The 18,258-nt window shown below is 50.9% G+C and overlaps 1 long non-coding RNA gene across 5 annotated transcripts; it reads left to right on the top strand.

Annotated features, from left to right (window-relative positions):
* Positions 1-16,577, top strand: LOC102960584. 5 transcript variants are annotated; one of them, XR_006220706.1, is made up of 7 exons: positions 1-124; positions 2,645-2,792; positions 5,764-5,850; positions 6,749-7,093; positions 12,888-13,140; positions 13,340-13,380; positions 16,536-16,563. It is a non-coding gene; the product is annotated as an uncharacterized LOC102960584 (long non-coding RNA). The 5 variants fall into 5 exon arrangements; XR_006220673.1 differs by lacking the exon at positions 13,340-13,380 and having other exon boundaries at positions 2-124; positions 16,536-16,577; XR_006220687.1 differs by lacking the exon at positions 16,536-16,563 and having other exon boundaries at positions 2-124; positions 13,340-14,356.
* The last annotated feature ends 1,681 nt before the right edge of the window (positions 16,578-18,258 follow it).

The raw sequence follows: 18,258 nt of genomic DNA, 5'->3' as shown, positions 1-18,258 counted from the left end.
TGCCCCGGAAGGAGCGCCTCCCCTGAGATCTCGGCGCGCTCACGGGGCCACTTCAGCGCCTCTGGGCCCTCCTGTGCCGTGCGCTCCCGGCGAACGGCAGGGACGGGGACAGGCCGACTCCCAGGTCTCTGACTTCGGTGTCAGAGGGAAAAAGGGTGCCATGCCTCAAAATGGAGCCCACAGGAGGAGGCCGGGCTAGAGGGGGGCATGAGGAGAGCTGAAGGGGACGAGAGGAGAGCGGAGGGGGGCGAGAGGAGAGCGGAGGGGGGCGAGAGGAGAGCGGAGGGGGGCGTGAGGAGAGCGGAGGGGGGCGAGAGGAGAGCGGAGGGGAACGTGGGGAGAGCTGAGGGGGGCGAGAGGAGAGCTGAGGGGGACGAGAGGAGAGCTGAGGGACGTGAGGAGAGCTGAGGGGGGCATGAGGAGAGCTGAGGGGGGCTTGGGGGGACCTGAGGGGGGCGAGAGGAGAGCGGAGGGGGGCGTGAGGAGAGCGGAGGGGGGCGAGAGGAGAGCGGAGGGGGGCGAGAGGAGAGCGGAGGGGGACGAGAGGAGAGCGGAGGGGGGCGTGAGGAGAGCGGAGGGGGGCGAGAGGAGAGCGGAGGGGAACGTGGGGAGAGCTGAGGGGGGCGAGAGGAGAGCTGAGGGGGACGAGAGGAGAGCTGAGGGACGTGAGGAGAGCTGAGGGGGGCATGAGGAGAGCTGAGGGGGGCTTGGGGGGACCTGAGGGGGGCGAGAGGAGAGCGGAGGGGGGCGTGAGGAGAGCGGAGGGGGGCGAGAGGAGAGCGGAGGGGGGCGAGAGGAGAGCTGAGGGGGGCGTGAGGAGAGCTGAGGGACGTGGGGGAGAGCTGAGGGATGTGAGGAAAGGTGAGGGGGGCGTGGGGAGAGCTGAGGGGGAAGTCGGGAGAGCTGAGGGGGGCGTGAGGAGAGCTGAGGGACATGAGGAGAGCTGAGGGGGATGTGGGGGGGCGTGAGGAGAGCTGAGGGACGTGAGGAGAGCTGAGGGGGGCGTGAGGAGAGCTGAGGGGGGCATGAGGAGAGATGAGGGGGGCTTGGGGGGACCTGAGGGGGGCGAGAGGAGAGCTGAGGGGGACGTGGGGAGAGCTGAGGGGGGGCGAGAGGAGAGCTGAGGGGGACGTGGGGAGAGCTGAGGGACGTGGGGAGAGCTGAATGGGGCGTGAGGAGAGCGGAGGGAGGTGTGAGGAGAGCTGAGGGGGACGAGAGGAGAGCGGAGGGGGGCGAGAGGAGAGCGGAGGGGGGCGAGAGGAGAGCTGAGGGAAGTTTGGGGGGACCTGAGGGGGACGTGAGAAGAGCTGAGGGGGACGAGAGGAGAGCTGAGGGGGACGAGAGGAGAGCTGAGGAGGATGTGAGGAGAGCTGAGGGGGGCGAGAGGAGAGCTGAGGGGGGCGAGAGGAGAGCTGAGGGGAGCGAGAGGAGAGCGGAGGGGGGCATGAGGAGAGCTGAGGGGGGTTTGGGGGGACCTGAGTGGGGCGAGAGGAGAGCTGAGGGGGACGAGAGGAGAGCTGAGGGACATGAGGAGAGCTGAGGGGGACGTGAGGAGAGCTGAAGGGGGCGAGAGGAGAGCTGAGGGGGGTTTGGGGGGACCTGAGTGGGGCGTGAGGAGAGTGGAGGGGGGCGTGAGGAGAGCTGAGGGATCTGAGGAGAGCTGAGGGGGGTGTGAGGAAAGCTGATGGGGAGGAAAGAGAGCTGAGGGGGATCTGAGGAGAGCTGAGGGGGGCGTGAGAAGAGCTGAGGGGGATGTGAGGAGAGGTGAGGGGGGTGTGCGGGGAACTGAGGGGGGCACAAGGGGACCTGAAGGGGGGGTGAGGAGAGCTGGGGGACATGAGGAGGAGAAGAGCCTCAGACTCCTCTCCTTGGTTGCCCAAACTGGCTATGACATCCTGACCTCTCTTTTTAATGTTTATTTATTCTTAGAGAGAGAGAGAGAGAGAGACAGACAGACAGAGCATGAGCCGGGGAGGGGCAGAGAGCGAGGGAGACACAGAATTTGACACAGGCTCCAGGCTCTGAGCTGTCAGCACAGAGCCCGATGCGGGGCTCAAACTCACGAACCGTGAGATCATGACCTGAGCCAAAGTCGGACATTTAACCGACTGAGCCACCCAGGCACCCCTGACGTCTCCTTTTAAAAGCAAGTGAAGATTTATTAGCTTATGTAAGAAATGAGGAGCCCTGTCAGGAACATGGTCTGTGTGGGCTTCAGCTTGGGGTTGTTCTCAGTGGCCCAAGAGACCCCTTTGTAGGCTCGTTTCCGGGGGCTGGTGGCAGCCCCCGCCCCGCACGTGCCCTCCCCCTGACACTATGAAACAAAGCAAAGCCAGGACTGGCCGCGTGTGGATTTCCCCTTCCAACCCTGTTATTCCGAAGAGGTCTTTGTGTCATACAACAGTTTCTGTGAGGAACGGGGTTTGAAATCCACTCTTGGCTAAAACTCTGGATAGCACGTGAAAGGGAAAAGAGTCAATGCTTGGCTGCACTTGAGATTCAGGAAGGTCCCAAGTAGGAAACAGGTGGAGGCAATGGGGCAAGGACCGGGAGACACCAGATGGACAGAAGGGAGCACCCAGGATGCTCGGGGTTCGTTCTGGTTTTCATGCTCGTGGCTGAAACAGGTGCTTCTGATTTCCAGGGCCTGTGTCCTCAGTGGGACAAAAGATACGTATGTTAAGGCTGACCTGGGTCGAACAAGGAGAAACCCAACTTCCTTTGATCCACAGGACGCTCACCGCTGGACCTCTGCCTGCAGGCTCTCGTGGGACGCATACATGTCACTAGAGGTAATTTAGGGTTCCAGTTTACTGCTCACTTTCCTAAGTTTACGTGTGGGAGAACGTTCTGCAAACGCAATGTCCATCGTTTCCTTACATTTGCTACAACCGCTCTGCTCTCAGAAATCACTAGTGAACTTTCTGGGGCTAAGTCGAGTGATCTTTCGGGCCTCCTCTCTGCTGGTGGCTCTGTGGCACTCAGTGTCCCCCATCTGTTGCTCCCCTCTCACTGGCCCGGAAGCCAGCAGTCTGAAATCAGGCTGGGGGTGGGCGCCCCCTCCCTCCGAGGGCTCTGGTGGGGGGGGGGGAGATCCTTCCTTTCCTCTCCCAGCTTCTGGTGGCTCCAGGGGTCCATTGGCTTGTGGCCACATCTTTCTCCCTTTTTCACATCGTCTTTCCCACATGTGTCCCTTGATCTCTTTTACCTCTCTTCAAGGACACTTGTGATGGCATTTAGGGCCCACCCGAATAATCTGGGGTCATCTCCTCCTCTCATGATACCAAGTTTAATCACATCTGCAAAGACCCACTTCCCAATAAGGTCACATCCACAGGCTCTGGGGATTAGAACTTGCCAGCTCTGGGTGGCCATCATTCAGCCCACTACTGTGCCCCACGGTGGAGGAGAAAAAATATTGCCTATGTCTTTCTTGCAATATTTTCCTGTCTGTGTTACACCAGAGAGAAATCTCCCAGATGAAATGTGCCTGCTTTGTTGTTGTGTAGGAATATGAAGCCGGTAATTAAAATTTGTAAGCCTTTAGAAATACCTCTGATGGTCATAAGGATGTCCGCAAATGACATCTTTCTTCATGAGAGTCACCACAACAGGAGGCAGAAATGAAAGGGGAGACTGGAAAGTGTGTTTCGGGATGGGAGGTACGGGAAGGCGTGACACATTGAGCCAGACAAATTATTTCAGACTAGCATCTATAGAATATTCTCTTTGGGATCCTGGAACTGACGGGAAGGGGAGGGCAGGCCCAGGTTTAATCTGAGCAGAAAGGGCAAGAGGTGGTTTGAGGGATGGAGGGTAGAGGCTGGCCTCAGGGAGGGACCTGGGAGTAGTCAGGACTCAGGCAGGACAGAGTGGCTTCCAGGGTTTGGAGGAATATTATTCCTGTCCCCGTCCTGAATCTCACGGGCATCTGGCCAAGTATCTAGGAGCTGTAGCTGGCCTCCCCTGAGTGAGCGCCTGGAGTGGAGAAAAGACCCCGGTTCCTCTTTGATGGTCCCCTACCTTCTACCAGAGCCTCCTGAGAAGACAGACAGATTGTGCTCCCAGGCTCAGCCAAGTGGTGCTACGCTGAGTTGTCCCAAACAGAGGAGAGAAGATAGTGCCACTATTCTAATACCGCTGGTTAGAGACTGGGGTCCTGACTGGGCTTCACACTCACGGTGGGTCCCTCAGTCCAGAGTCCTCAGCTCCCTGAAACCTGGTGTTAAGACTTGGGCAGGAGAAGGGAAGACCGCTCAGGCTCTGAGCCTGTCATAATCCCAGCTCTGCTTCCTGGAAGGGTCCGTCTGAGGGACTACCAGTCGTCTTGGCTAAAACCAGTCGTCTCGGCTAGCAATAAAATGGCCCTTGTTTCCATCTTCCATTATTCCCTGTTGTGGGTCTCCCTCTGGGATCTCACCAGAAGGGGGGGTTACTGGTGGGCCGAATTTGGATCCCCCAGGGCCCCTGCTCGGATGCCAGGCATCATCAGCATCTCAGATCGTATCGAGTCTCATCCTTCCTACCAGCTGCCCACCCCACCTGCTGGTCCACAATGCCTCACGCTGTCCTTTACTTACAAAGGGAAGAGGACAGATGTAGGAATCTAGAGACATCATCGGTCCCAGACCTGGCTCTTGCCACCTTCTTGCTTATTATCCTGAGCAAGTCGCCTCTGTTATGGACTGAGTGTTGGTAACACTCCCACATCCATAGGCTGAAGCCCTGGCTGCCCTGTGGGGATGGTGGGAGGTGCTGCCTTTTGGAGGTGATCGGCTTGATGTGGGGTCAGAGGTAAACAAATCTGCTTAACGATCATGAATCCAGCATTTCCCAAACTTATGTCGGCAAGGACCGGTGGGTAATGGCTGGCTTATCTCCGCTCCCGTTGCGACCGCCAGTGGACAGGTGAGAAAGCAGGATTCTGGCTGCAGAGGTAGGAAGAGTGGGAAGGGGGGAAAGAAGAACCGGGTCAGAAAAAAGGGCAGATGTCTTCCACTGCTTTGCCCCATTTTCTTCCAACAAGTCCAGACCCACTGGAAGTTGCACCTGGAGGTATCTGGAACCCCGCTTGACATGATTTATAAGACAGGGTTTTGTTTTGAACGCCGCTGACTTCATATAATGGCATTATTTCCTCAAGGGATTAGTTAATGGAGGGAACACTGCCCTCAGCAAAACAGCATTAATGCAGAGCTCTCAATTTAAAATAGTACCAAGTAGGCAGGCTAGAACCCTGAGGATTAAACTCGAAATGTTATGGTCCAAAAATAAAGGATTAAAAATGAGTACTTCATTAAAATGGGGAGAGATCCAGTGTTTGAAGGTTTACATAAAGCAGGATGGGGAAAGGGGTCCGGCCAAGGTGGGTTGGTTGCTTAGGAGGCTCAAAGATTCCAACACAGAAGGGCAAAATCCGGGGGTGGGGGTGCACACAGTTCCCCCTGCCCTTTGTAGCAGCTGAAGATATTCAGGCTTAAGGGATAAGTAGTAATATACTCTGGCCCATCCGCAAGCTGGTGATAAAGCTGAGAGTGGGTCCTCTCTGTGCCTCTGGAGCCTGGGTTCAGTAGGAAGGAGAAAACTCGGGATTTAAATCCATGTCAGGAAGAAGGGAAGGAAGGAGGGAAGGAGAGAGGGAAGGTGGGGGAAAGGCAGGCAGATAGGCATAGTTTGCTAGTCTGAGGCAGTGGGAATCAATTGTCTAGCTTTCGGAGACACGGAGAGGATTGTTTGTCTACTCAGCACCCTCCTCTTCTCCAGGGAACAGTCCTTGGCATCACTGTGGCTCTACGAGACCAGCCATTTTTAAAGGAACCAGGCTGCGGCCCTCACTCGGTCTGAGCCAAGGTAAGTGCCGACTCAAGATATGTCAGCAAGTCCCTTTGCTAGGGATGTGAGACTTAGAACCCCAAGAGAACCTGACGTCAGTCTCTCTGTGGAGTTCAGGCTACAAATTAAACCCAGAGACTGTTGTGGCCATGTTTCCTGCACCGTGGACAGAACTGGTCTGCAGAGAGAGAGACAGACAGAGAGAGAACAGACAATATCACAGGGACAAGGATGGGACGTTAGCCCTGATGGGGTTTTTAAGTTCTTGGTCATAATGCTTCCCATGGTTCTACAAACCAATAAATTTCTCATTTTGCCTAAGCTTGGATTGCCTAACGGGTAGCCAGGAGTCTTCACCGATGTGAGGGTTCTCCACCGGCACCAGCTGGAGGTTCCTGTGTGGTTGGGTCAGAAAAATCCCAGGGAACGATCATGCAACTTAACCGGACAGAGCAGCCTCTTCCCGGGAGTGGCTGGACATAGACCCGTGTGAAATGCCAGTCATGGTGGGGGACGGGACGGGGCTCCTAAAACGTGCCGAGTGAGGATCCAGCATTCTTGGCCAAGGTGGAGTAGGGAACAAGGCCACGGGGGCCTTGAGGTCTGGGAGTGGAGGAGTCGGAGAAGTGAAAGAGAAGTAGGCACAGGCTCACCTCTAATTGGGAGTCCAGGGCAAGAGTACAGATGGAGGCTCAGTCTTGAAAAGTTAAATATCAAGTTAACAAAGTGTCCAATAAAATGTTCAGCAGGTGACAAATGTTCTATCCTCCCACCTTGGCGGTGCGTAAGGCCCCAGAAGGCCAGTACGGACGTAAAATTTTGGAGTCCTCATGGCTCCGTGGTTATGTGACAGTGCAGGGAGGGCAGCCCCTGGCTCCCAGCCCCCAGCTCACCCGCTTTCTCCCTCCACCCTTAGCTTCCTCCTGCACCGTGAGGGGCGTGGATGGCACCCCCAGCCAGCACGCCCAATGTGTGTCCACACCCCAGCAAACACCCACCCCTTTGCCCCCTTGCTGGGCTGGGACTGTGTGGTCTCTCCATGGATGGATGAATCCCCGAGGACACTGCATTCATGGCCCTGGACACGGACGCAGGGCCATCTGGGCACGACATCTCCAGGGCCCAGGACCTGCAGCATGGTCCAGAAGGGGGACGCTTCTCCTTCGTCCCGCAGACCCCTTGCCCTACGGGGAGGGGCACGGCCAGGACAGCGCCCCGCTTGCCCCAGTGTGAAGAAGGTCATGGGCTGACCAAAGAGCAGGTGAGCAGTACTGGCAAGTACCGGACTGGAGGGTCAAGAGACTTCCTGTGTTTGCAGCCACGGACTCTGTCCCTTACTGTCCTCATTTGCAAAATGATGGCTTTGGATTAAGGGTGGAGATTTATAGCCCAGTGACTGGGGCCAAACTAAGGTTTGAAGTTGGGATATTTTGGCTTGGGTGCCTTTATGAAAAAAAAAAAAAATGTAATCTCTCTGAGGACCAGTTTCCTCATCTAACAAGGAGGGATGCACCTTCCCTAGGCTGCTTCAAGGTTAAGTGATGCCCATGAAGAGATCAGCCTAGCAAGTGCTCTGTAACTTGTAGTCACATCATTATTCTTTCTCTACCGCTGTTAGGATCTCTGAGGGGGCTGAGAGCTTTCAAATGGCTGCTTTAGAGCCACGCTTGGAAAGGACCCGGCAATTGGCCTTCTGATATTATTCCTGAAACTTGCTCTTCTCTACCCTGAGAGTCTGCGTTGTTGGTTAGAACTTGTGGCCTCTGAATTTTCTTGCGCCGTTTACTTAACTGATAACCATCAGCCGTCATTTAAACTCCCAGAACCTCACTTTCCTTGTTGGTGAAATGGGATAATCCATAGGGGTGTTTTTAGGAATAAAGGAGATAATACATCCAAGTTCTTAACTGAGGCTTGCCTGGCACAAAACAGACTTTCAAAATTGTTAGTTATTTTTTCTTACCAACAGCGTCCCTTTCCTCTCCATGGTTCCACCCCACCTGGGGGCAGGAGGTGTCGGGGACACCTGGGTCGTGACAGAGCTGCAGCCCATCGGCTCTGTGCTGTCTGCACTCAGTGAAATCGAGGCTTCCGAGGAAGAAAAACCTCGAATCTGACCCGTGGGCTTCACTTCAAGCTCTAATTGTTTTGGGAGGAAGCCCACATTGGCAGACATCATTTCTTGTTTTGTTCTTCTTGGCCCCCGTCGGGCAAAGCTTACTCTGAGTCAGTCAACTGGATTAACTGGGGAAGAAGAATTTGCCAAGAAAAGAGCACCCTGGTCTCTTCAGAGCCCAGACACGGAAACTGCTATGTGATCAGTGCTCCTTCTGGGCGGCTTCGCTTCCTTCTTTTTCCTGTGCAGGACAATTTAAATTCAACAAATCCGAGCCGATAATAGGCAAGTCTGGCTTCTCCCGGACAGCCGACATGCAGGCGACCCGGTGGCACCGGAGGGTCTGGTAGATGCCGGGCCACCCCAGCTCAGGCGTTCTCCGGGAAGGCTGGTTCCGCTCCAGCGGCAGCTTGCAGGAAAAGGACCAGATGAGCATGCGGATTCCTTAGGCACCTGCTGCCTCCCGCTTAACCGGAAGCCCCCCCTTCGGCACGGTGGTCCTTCCCATCACAGCACCGCTTCCATTAGCAAAAACATGCGCATGCTCCTCTCTTCGATTTGACCCTCTATCACCAGCTCTTCTCCCTCCTGCTGAATTTGAAACACCTTGGAAAGCCTTCTACTTCCGCCCCTCAAAATCCTTCCTTCCGTGGTCAAGTCCTTCCCACGGTCACCTCCCCCCAGACTCTGTGCCAGCACATGGAGCTTCTCACACTCCGAGAACTCCTCCACCTTTCTCTCTTGCCCTGGGCCTTGCCTCATGCTCCTCCCTCCCTCCCTCCGCCCTGCCTTTCACTTTTAATTGCGGTAAGACTCGCATAACACACAATTGACCATCTTAGCCTTCGTTAACTGCAGGACAGTTGGGTGGCGTTAAGCCCGTTCACCACCACCCATGACTGGAGCTCTTGCATCTCGTAAAATGGAAACTCGATCCCCATTAGACAACAGCTCTGTACTCCCCTCTTCCCCCAGCCCCTGCACCCACCGTCCTACTCTCTGTCCCTATGAATCTGACTCCTCTCAGTCCCTCATGTAAGGGCAGTCGTACAGTCTTCGTCCTCCTGGGTCTGGCTGATTTCACTCAGCTGAATGTCCTCAAGGTGCATCCGTGCTGTAGCGGCAATTCCTTTTCTAAAAGTTCTCTTTCAGTTGGCTGAGTTCTATTCAACTTTCAGGCCGGGGTGTGAATGCCTTTCCTCCAGGAAGCCCTCCCCTCCGTGGGCCCCCCACACTGATGTTCCCACAATGCTTTGTACCCCTGCTGTCAAGGGGCAGCTAAGCGGTGAAGGGTGGGGGAGCCTGGAGACTACCCGCTGCTTCCCTGAGTGTGGACTCCTTCGGGTCACAGACTCCCTCCTACTCCCATCGTGTCCCGCACAGAGCGGTGCTCAACGAATAGTGCAGCATGAATGCTGAACAAACTCCTTGGAAGTACTCACTGACGACTTTCAGCAAAAATCTCGAGACCAAGCCTGAATGTTCTTGATCTACCAGGGACAGGAGGTACACTCACCTACCCTTTACTGGAGCATGGTTTGTCTCTGTGGGGCTATTCTCTGTCTCTCTACTAGATTCTGTGGCCTCGGGCGGCGCCCCCTCCATGTCTCTGAGAGCCCAAAGGTACCCTTTCCCTCTCTCCGCTCCATGCACAGCCACTGGGTCATCCGCTCGCCTTCCTGGTACCGTGTCTCTGGAGATGATTTCCCAGTCTGCCTCTCCCAGCCTCACTTCGCCCTACACAGCCTGGGAGCCATCTACTCTTGGCCACTTGGCCACCCCTCTCCGTGTAAGTGAACTCCAGCCAGCGTGTGTTTCAGCAAGTTAACACTAGCGCCCGCATTCGGGGCAGGACGCTTGATTCCACGATAATCTGCCCCCAGCCAACAGCTTCTACGTAGCGTCTGGAGCATTTTACAATTACGCTTTCCTTTCTGCGCTCAGACCCGAGCCCTTCTCTGCTGCATGGCCTTTCACAGAGCAGTGGCACCACGCGCCTGCCTCACCACCGAACAGTGGTCTGACTTTGGGCAAACTCGAAGCCTCGGTTTCCTTATCCGTAAGTGTGGATAACACGTCGTACCTCTCCAGGATGTTGTGAGGACCAAACAAAATAATTTCGTGATTCCCACCTGACTGTCAGAGGTGGCCCTGGACAGAAGACCCTCAACATTTTTTGGCGTTGAGTAAGGCGTGTGCTATTGGAGAAGGCCGGGCCCCACTCAGAGAATGTAGGTGAGGTAGCACCAACGCGGGTAGAGCAGTGACAGGATCTTCTCCCTCCTCCTTGCTGCTCGTGGTCTCTCCTTCTTGTCCTCAGTACTACAGCCAAGCTGTCCAGGGAAAGCGTCAGTGTGATTTGTAGGGGAATCCTTGCCGCTCCAAGGCTCACATATAACAGACGCCCTCCTGACGGAACTCGCGGATTGACTGACTCTGTAAACACCTGCCAGATGCCCGCAGCCTCCCAACGATCACATCTGGCAGATGGCACGTCTGCTGCCAATGGTCGAGGGTTGAGTTGTACACTTAACAAGGACCTGCTGTGTGTGTTCCCAGACCTGTTTATGCCAGTGGGACATTTTACTGCAATTACATATTTATTTAAATGAGATGAAAATGTGCCCCAAACCTTGTAAGAACTGAGATGAATTCTTTGGAAAGACTAGAGGAAGGGTGATATTGAATTGAGGATAGATGGGACAACTTTTAAAGCTTGGCGGAAAATTCTAAAAAATCTAGGAGTCCACTGTGCTCATATTGTTTTGCAAACACCTTCAGGTTCTTGCTGTACTTAAAAAAAGCAAAAAAGGGGCACCTGGGCGGCTCAGACTGTTGTGCGACTGACTCCACTCAGGTCATGGTCTCACAGATTGTGAGTTCGAGCTCCATGTCAGGCTCTGTGCTGACAGCTCAGAGCCCGGAGCCTGCTTCGGATTCTGTGCCTCCCTCTGTCTCTGCCGCTCTCCTGCTCATGTTCTGTCTCTCTGCTTCAAAAATAAACATTAAAAAAAAAAAAAAAAGCAAAACCTGAAAGTCATATGTAATGGATTTAAGGAAGACTGTGCTGAACTCATCTCTTAGTTGAAGAAAAAGCCTTGGCCCAACATCCAAAGATTGGGGAATGGGTGTACATTTCACTGTTGCAAGTTGAAATAAAAAATTTACTGTACATACGTCGGTTCCCTGCCTTAGAAAACATACATTTTTCAGTAGCCCAACAACCACAGGTGTTGATCCAGTTGGATGAGAGTATTTCCACTGGTTCCCTTCCTGGTTGGGACCTGCGAGGCAGCCCCGCTCTGGCCTCTTTCCTTCACTGTTCACAGCTCCCCCTTTGCATTCCATTCTTGAGGCCAGTCAGCAGAAAAAGGTAGAGAATCAGCTCTGTGTCCAGAGCCAGCTTCCATGCCACCCCACTCGGAGTGGACGGAGCGAGTGTCGGTGGCTTCTTACTGCTGGCTTATGCTGTTTGGAAGCCTTGCCCTGCCCCACACCCATAACAGTCTCCAGGGATAGACTGCAAGGTGTCCCTCAAAGCTCAGATGTTGGAGCCCTAATCCCCAGTGTGATGGTATTTGGACACGGGGTCTTTGGGAGGTAATTAGGGTTGATGAGGTCATAGGATCAGTGCCTTCACAAGAAGAGGAAGAGACATTGTTCGTGTTTCACCCCATGAGGACACGGTGAGAAAGCGGCAACTGCAAGCCAGCAAGAAGGCCCTCACCTGGAACTGGATTGTCCAGAACCTTGATCTCAGACTTCCACCCTCCAGAGCTATGTGAATGAATGCCTGTGGCTTAAGCCGCTCAGTCTGATATTTTGTGACAGCAGCCTGAGCAGACTAATGCTCCCAGGAGGGGAAACTAAAACCCAAGCAGGTTCTGCGAAGGTGAATAAAGAATGACACCGATTCTGCTGCTGCCCACGATGACAGTGACGAAGACGCTGGTGATGTCAAACCCCACGTGTCTGAGGACAGAGGATCCCCTCCCTTTCCCTCTCCGGACCTACACACTGTCAGGCTCACCAGCTCGTTGGATCGCAGACCCACGTGAGAGATCTCCATGTGTATAACAGGAAGTTTAAGTGACTTGCCTGAGGTCACACTGTTTTCAAAGACAGACCTGTAACTCTAATCCTAGTCCGTGTCATTTTCTAACTGGCCAAAAATTCTCCCAAGGCCAACTTTAGATTCGTGGCTAAATGATGCCCATGATGGATGGTGTTTCTGTGTGTGATGCTCTCCAATTTTGATAGCATCTGAGGCATGTTCCTATGTGACCCCCTGAAATAGAGATTGCTAGTTGTCTACCAAAAATCCTTTGTTCCTTTCCTCCTTGGTTACAGAACTCTGAACTCCTCTTGCAGCTAGGTGTGGCCCACGTGACTGCATTCTGGCTAACAGGATGTAAGCAGCAGTGTATGGGACCTCCTAGAAAAGTCCATAAAGGTTGCTGATCTGGCTGGGAGTTGCCTCCCCTTTGTCTTGGACCTCTGTTCGCCATGCCTCTGTTTCTTCACACTGTCTGGAAGGTGGGAGGCTCTGGCAGCTATAAGGTGATAGGGAAGACAGAAACCGGAGCCAAGATAGTGGGTAGAAGTATGAAGAAGGGGTCTGGGCTCCTGATGACCTAGAGCCACTGCACCAAGGAACTGGGCATGTCGGGATGGTGTCGTCACTCACACGGCCCCACGGCCTAGATCTAAATCATGCAGGCAGGATGTTAAACTGGTGAGATTTGAATGGTGACCTCATTATATTCACAGGCTGCGGGGCTTAGGGACAAGTGACTCATGCTGATGGCAGAGTAGCCCAGGATGCCTCAGCCAGGAAAGGCTGCCTTACTTCAAGGGGGCCCTCGCTTTGACCTGGCTGTTCCTGTTCGGCTCACCTGCCGTTGCAAAATGCATACCATTGATTTATGTCTTGTTTCAGTTCAACTTCAAGGATGGAGTCTTCTGGAGAGCAAGGGTTAGGGGTTTTTTCAGGCTGGAAGAAGGAACACTTGCGGGAATGGGAACCCAGGATCATAATGGTGACAGGGAACAGAGATAGCTTGTCAGTTACATGCATTTTTCTGCGTTGGAACAAGACACAGGCTGGCTGAATCCGTTACAAAACAAGAGCATTTTCCCCCGAGCTTTTACTCGGGAATTGAAACCACCAACTCCTATGTGATATTTTCCAGGTGAGTGATTTTCTACATTCCATCAACTTACTTCAGTTGTGGTTGTGTTTGATATGCTGGTATTCGGGAAGAATCGCTACTGACACCCGGAATCCAATCAACACATTCGGTTTTGCAAAACAGACATTCAGAGAAACATAACATTTTTAAGAGCTGGAATAAAACTCACAGATCAGCTAATCCCGCCTCTCATTCACAGATTAATGGAAGTGATTGCTGGAGGTCACGCAACTAATGAAGGTGAATTTAACAACAGAACTCAGGCGACCCTACCTCATAAACACTTTATTCTGCAATTTCACAGTTTGGGGTCCCATCGAATGGCCCACATACACTATATAAGGGCTCAGGTTCTTTCCTTTTGCCCTGTGTATTTCTCCGGGAAAGAATTTGCAGACTGTTTCCTGAGGTACCAGCAGTCAAATTGGACAGAAAAATAAACACAGATGTACCTAATGGTCTACCAGCGAAAACCAAAATCCATCCTGGAACCGACTGCCCCACTCTCTTTCACCCTCAGAGAACCAACATCATGTCAATGATCTGTTTTGATTTCTGAAACTGAGCGGCTTCCTCCCCACCCTGCCTCTTCCTTTTCCTCCTCTTCTCCCTCTTCCTCCTGCCTTGCCCTCCCTCCGCTCCCTTCCTGTTCCTACATTACATTTGCAGTGGGATTTCTCTCTAAGACTGCCTTCCAGCCAAGCACTCGCCTGGCTTCTGAGCACATCAGCATTTTTCCCTTCCTCTCGCCTTCCTCTCTTCCCTCCTCCCTCTGGGCTTTTGTTTTCAAATGGCGGGCCTATCAAAATTAATGAACGCATTTATTTGCTCCGTATCAGATGCACACTGAAATTATTGTATTTCTGAATAGACCAATGGTGCTGGGTAGACACATTCTGATCTCCTGAGGGCTACCACCGCACCTCTTTGTTACCTTGGGAATGCTTATGAGAACAGGATCGTGGAAATGTGAGAGGCCTCTGACAAGACAGAAGGTTTTCTTGATCTATGCCTGCCCAGTCCCTTTATTTCCTATTTTGAACGTGTTTGGGGCTCTACACAAAAGTCAGCGACGAGGTCATACCGTGTGATCAGTATTCTAGGAGGCTGCCAAGGAAAAACCTGAGACACATTATTTTGCTGGCAGAGCAGGTGTTCTGCTTTGAGTTGTAACATAACCAGTGAGCAATAGCTCATGAAATGACCTTCTTTTCAATTTATTAAAGGGCAAGCATTTCTTGGAAATCCATATATTTTCACTAAGCTCTAAATCAAGACTGCATCTACCAGGGCCCTCTTAAAATCTCTTCCTCCAGTTTTGACTTTCATAGACTGGGGCACTAACCCATTCATTTCTTCCTTTCACTTGGAAGCCAAGCTTCTGTGTGTATTTCTTAATAGAGAGTGTGTGCCGTGGGCTGAATTTGCAGTGTCTGTCCTTCTCAGATGTGACAGCCGGGCTGAGCATGATCCCGGGTCTCCTTACATTCCAAGGCCATGAATAATTGCCTTTTTATCAGTCAAAGGAGGACAAAGTCAAGCGATGCTAGGGGGATGAGCTTCAATCATTCCCACAGATGCACCCACAACCACCCCCTCCCCCACCCTACCTGGTCAGAAGCACGATCTCGGGACACACTTTAAATCTCTATGTTTACTTGTTCTCTGGGTCATCCCCTGACTCTTTCAGTCTGCAGTTTGTATTCCATGCTGATCTGCCTGGAAGCCACAAAATCTGAAAATGCAGGTGAATTGGATGGACCAGGACCAACCTTAGCCTTTTCCTCCACCACATTGTCTCGCTCCTCCTTTCCTTTGTGCATAGCAGCAACATCCCCTTCCACTACTGGGGGAGCAGGCATGCTCTGGGGATCTGTCAAAATTTCATAGGGCACTCTAGGGTGGCTCCGGGAGGCAGGAATGAAAATATCCCAGGGGCTATGCTGCCCAAAGGTTCCTGGAGGAATAGAGACAAATAAGCATAGTACGGAAGCTAACCTATCTTCTAATCAGAGCAAAGCTTACTGCTAAGGTTGTTAGGTCAACCTAATCAAATTTAGTTCTGCTTCTGTGGTTCCATAAGAAACAACTCCAGGGCAGTTGGCTCTGGAGACTTGAGCCTGGAATGCCTCCTACAGAATGCATCACATGGGTGCATAAGTTACTCAGTACTAAACTAAGGACGGACAGGATAAATTCTAAATAGTTTTAGCACTTGCTTCAAGGAATATCAGCTAGGGAGACAAGCTGACCTGCTGAAATAGGTTCAGAGTCTCTGTACATAGTGAGTCAGGTGAATCTCCTTACTTTAGCCCACTCAGGCTAGGCCCTTCCCTGTGTTCTGAATTGTTCCAACCAAGATATGACCCTATGATAACACATTTTCTTACCAAACTCACTGCATTGAGTCTAGGTGAGCTCTCTAAGTTTAAATGTCTTTAATTTTGCCAATTCTTTGTGAACGTAGGCTGACGTTAAGGTATAGACTGAATTTTGTTTCCTGCAAAACTCACATGTTAAAGCCCCACCCCCCAGTGTAACTATATTTGGAGATAAAGCCTGTATGGAAGTAGTTAAGGTTAAATCGAGCTCATGAGGGTTGGACCCTGATCTGACAGCGATCTGATAAGAAGAGACACCAGAGCCATCTCTCTGCCATGCAAGGATACAATAAGATGGCCCTCTGTAAGCCAGGAAGAGAGTTCTCTCCAGAACCCGACCATGTCAGCACCCTGATCTCAGACTTCCAGTCTCCAGAACCATTCTGATGTAGGAAAAGAAATGCCTATTGTTTCAGTCACCTAGTCAACAGTATTTGTTAGGCAGCTTGAGCTGACTAATACACTTGGCCTTAGAGAATATATGTAGCCCTGAACTGAGACTGAGGAGGCAGCCAGGTAGGATATTCCATACCTATGTACGCCCCATCTCTGCTCCAGAGGCACATGGTGCAGTCAAGGGAGGATGAGAGCAGAAACTGTTCTTCTATCAGCTCTAAACTAATGAGATAAAAAGGGAGGAAAGATGCTCCAAAGCTGTTCCAGCATGAAAGGGACATTGAATCAATATGTCAATGCTCCATTAATGATGGTTGGAATATAGAAGGCAGGTCAATCTTCTGAATTATCCTTGGTACCATTCTCTCCCTACCTCCTACCACATCACACCCTCCAAGTTCTCCAGCGCCAGTCCCAGGATATCAAACAAGATACACCGAAAACCATCTTACGGATGATGGGTCTGGGGGAAAGATCAAGATATTGTAAAGAACAGCCCCACCAGAGTTCAGGTTGTGCCCTCAGCACTGACTCCTTTCAATTCAGTAAGAAAAAAAGGTGGGGGGACACCTGCACCTGGGTGGCTCAGTAGGTTGAGTGTCTGACTCTTGATTTCAGGTCAAGTCACAGTCAAGTCAGGTTCGTGGGATCAAACTCCGTATCAGGCTCTGCGCTAAGCGTGAAGACTGCTTAAGATTCTCTCTCTCTCCCTCTGCCCCTCTCACCTGTGCTCTCTCTCTCTCTCTCAAAAAAATTAAAAAATAAATTAAAATTTAAAAAGCAATAAAAAGATTAAATTTACTAAGTGTCTGAACTTAAAGGAAAATACCAGACCAATTCACGGAAGACGATGATCCATTTACAAGAAAAATGAAGACTTCCAATCGCTTCCTTTAGTCCCGTGCAAGCAGTACATACATCTTGTTTTCCCCAACAGTAGGATTCGGGATTACAATCCGGTTTTCCTATTTTGACTAATTCAGAGCTCTTTTGAGAGGGTTGATTTGATCAAAGCAATGGGAAGTATTTTAACTCTTACAAGTTCTTGAACTCTAAAATAGATGGTACTCATGACGTCACAACACTGACATGGGCCGTGCGGAAGGTCACATCTAAATCAAAAGGAAGAACACACCTGAGTACAGTGGGAGAGTTAATCACCACAATGCTAGATGCCATACAGCAGTTTCATGGGATGGGGTCAGATCCGGATGAGTGTCCAGCAAGGGAGAGGTACCGGTGTGGCAGTCATTGGTTTTGCTACACTAACTGCTAAGTGTTTATTGAGCACCTAACTATGTGAAAGACCCCATGCCAGGTCCAAAGACATATAAAATGGGTCTCTTGCAAGCTGCTTATGCTATGGTTTCCCTCAGTGTTTAGGGTTTACAAATCAAAAGTGATTTGTAAAGTAGCCTGGCAAGTGCTATGCACCCAGTACTTGGAATAGAAGATGGAGGCTAGGCAGGTGGCTCTTACTTCTAAATTCCAATTTCTCTTGCTGTAGCGTTTAAACTTCTGTGGGGAACAGGAAAAGGTGACTAAATGGAAGTCTGTATTTACCTCTATATTGGCCTTCCAGAAACGTGTTCATTGGGATTCTATATAGCCATTTAAATATGTTAGATTCTAAATATGCTGAACGGAGTTAAATGTGCTTTTTTGGAAAGTTGTCTAAGGGATGCAAAGGTAAAAAACAAGTTCTGGAAATTATGTAGTGGGATACAGGTGCCCCTGTATATATATATATATATATATATATATATATATATATATATACACATATATATATATATATATATATATATATATGCATAGAAACTTTCTGAAAGAAAATTTAGATTCATTCACAGTGTTCCCAGGATGCAGAAATGGCAGGTCAGGTGGTAAAAGAGGTCAGAGTAGCAACTAGTGCTTTTCATTTTCCATTCTTTTGTGCTCTCTGAAGCAATGTTTCCATAAGACAGAATTTCTGGAATACAGATTTCCAAAAATAAAAAATAATGCACATTTATAACCTCATCTACCAAGAGATAACATTTGTGAAAACCTTGGTGTGTGTCTTTCCAGACTTTCAATCTTCCACGTATTTTCTTCGTTTTAACAAAGAATCATGCTCTCTTTATTTTTAAGATTCATACTTTAATTTTGTCTTGCGATCTGAATGTTTTCATTTAATAATTTACCGAGAATATTTTCCCTGTGAATACACTTTCATTTACGGCACTGTTCTTCAAAGACTGGATGGTATTCCAGTGTATTTGTTATACCATCATGTACTGAATCAATCCTCCTTATGTTGGATATCTAGGTTGCTTCTAATTATTCTCTTTCTCCCTTA

Source organism: Panthera tigris, chromosome A1, assembly GCF_018350195.1.
Source record: "Panthera tigris isolate Pti1 chromosome A1, P.tigris_Pti1_mat1.1, whole genome shotgun sequence".
In the NCBI taxonomy this organism is placed as follows: Eukaryota; Metazoa; Chordata; class Mammalia; order Carnivora; family Felidae; genus Panthera; species Panthera tigris.
The sequence above is the reverse complement of the archived record's forward strand: the minus strand, read 5'-3'. Positions and strand labels throughout refer to the sequence as shown.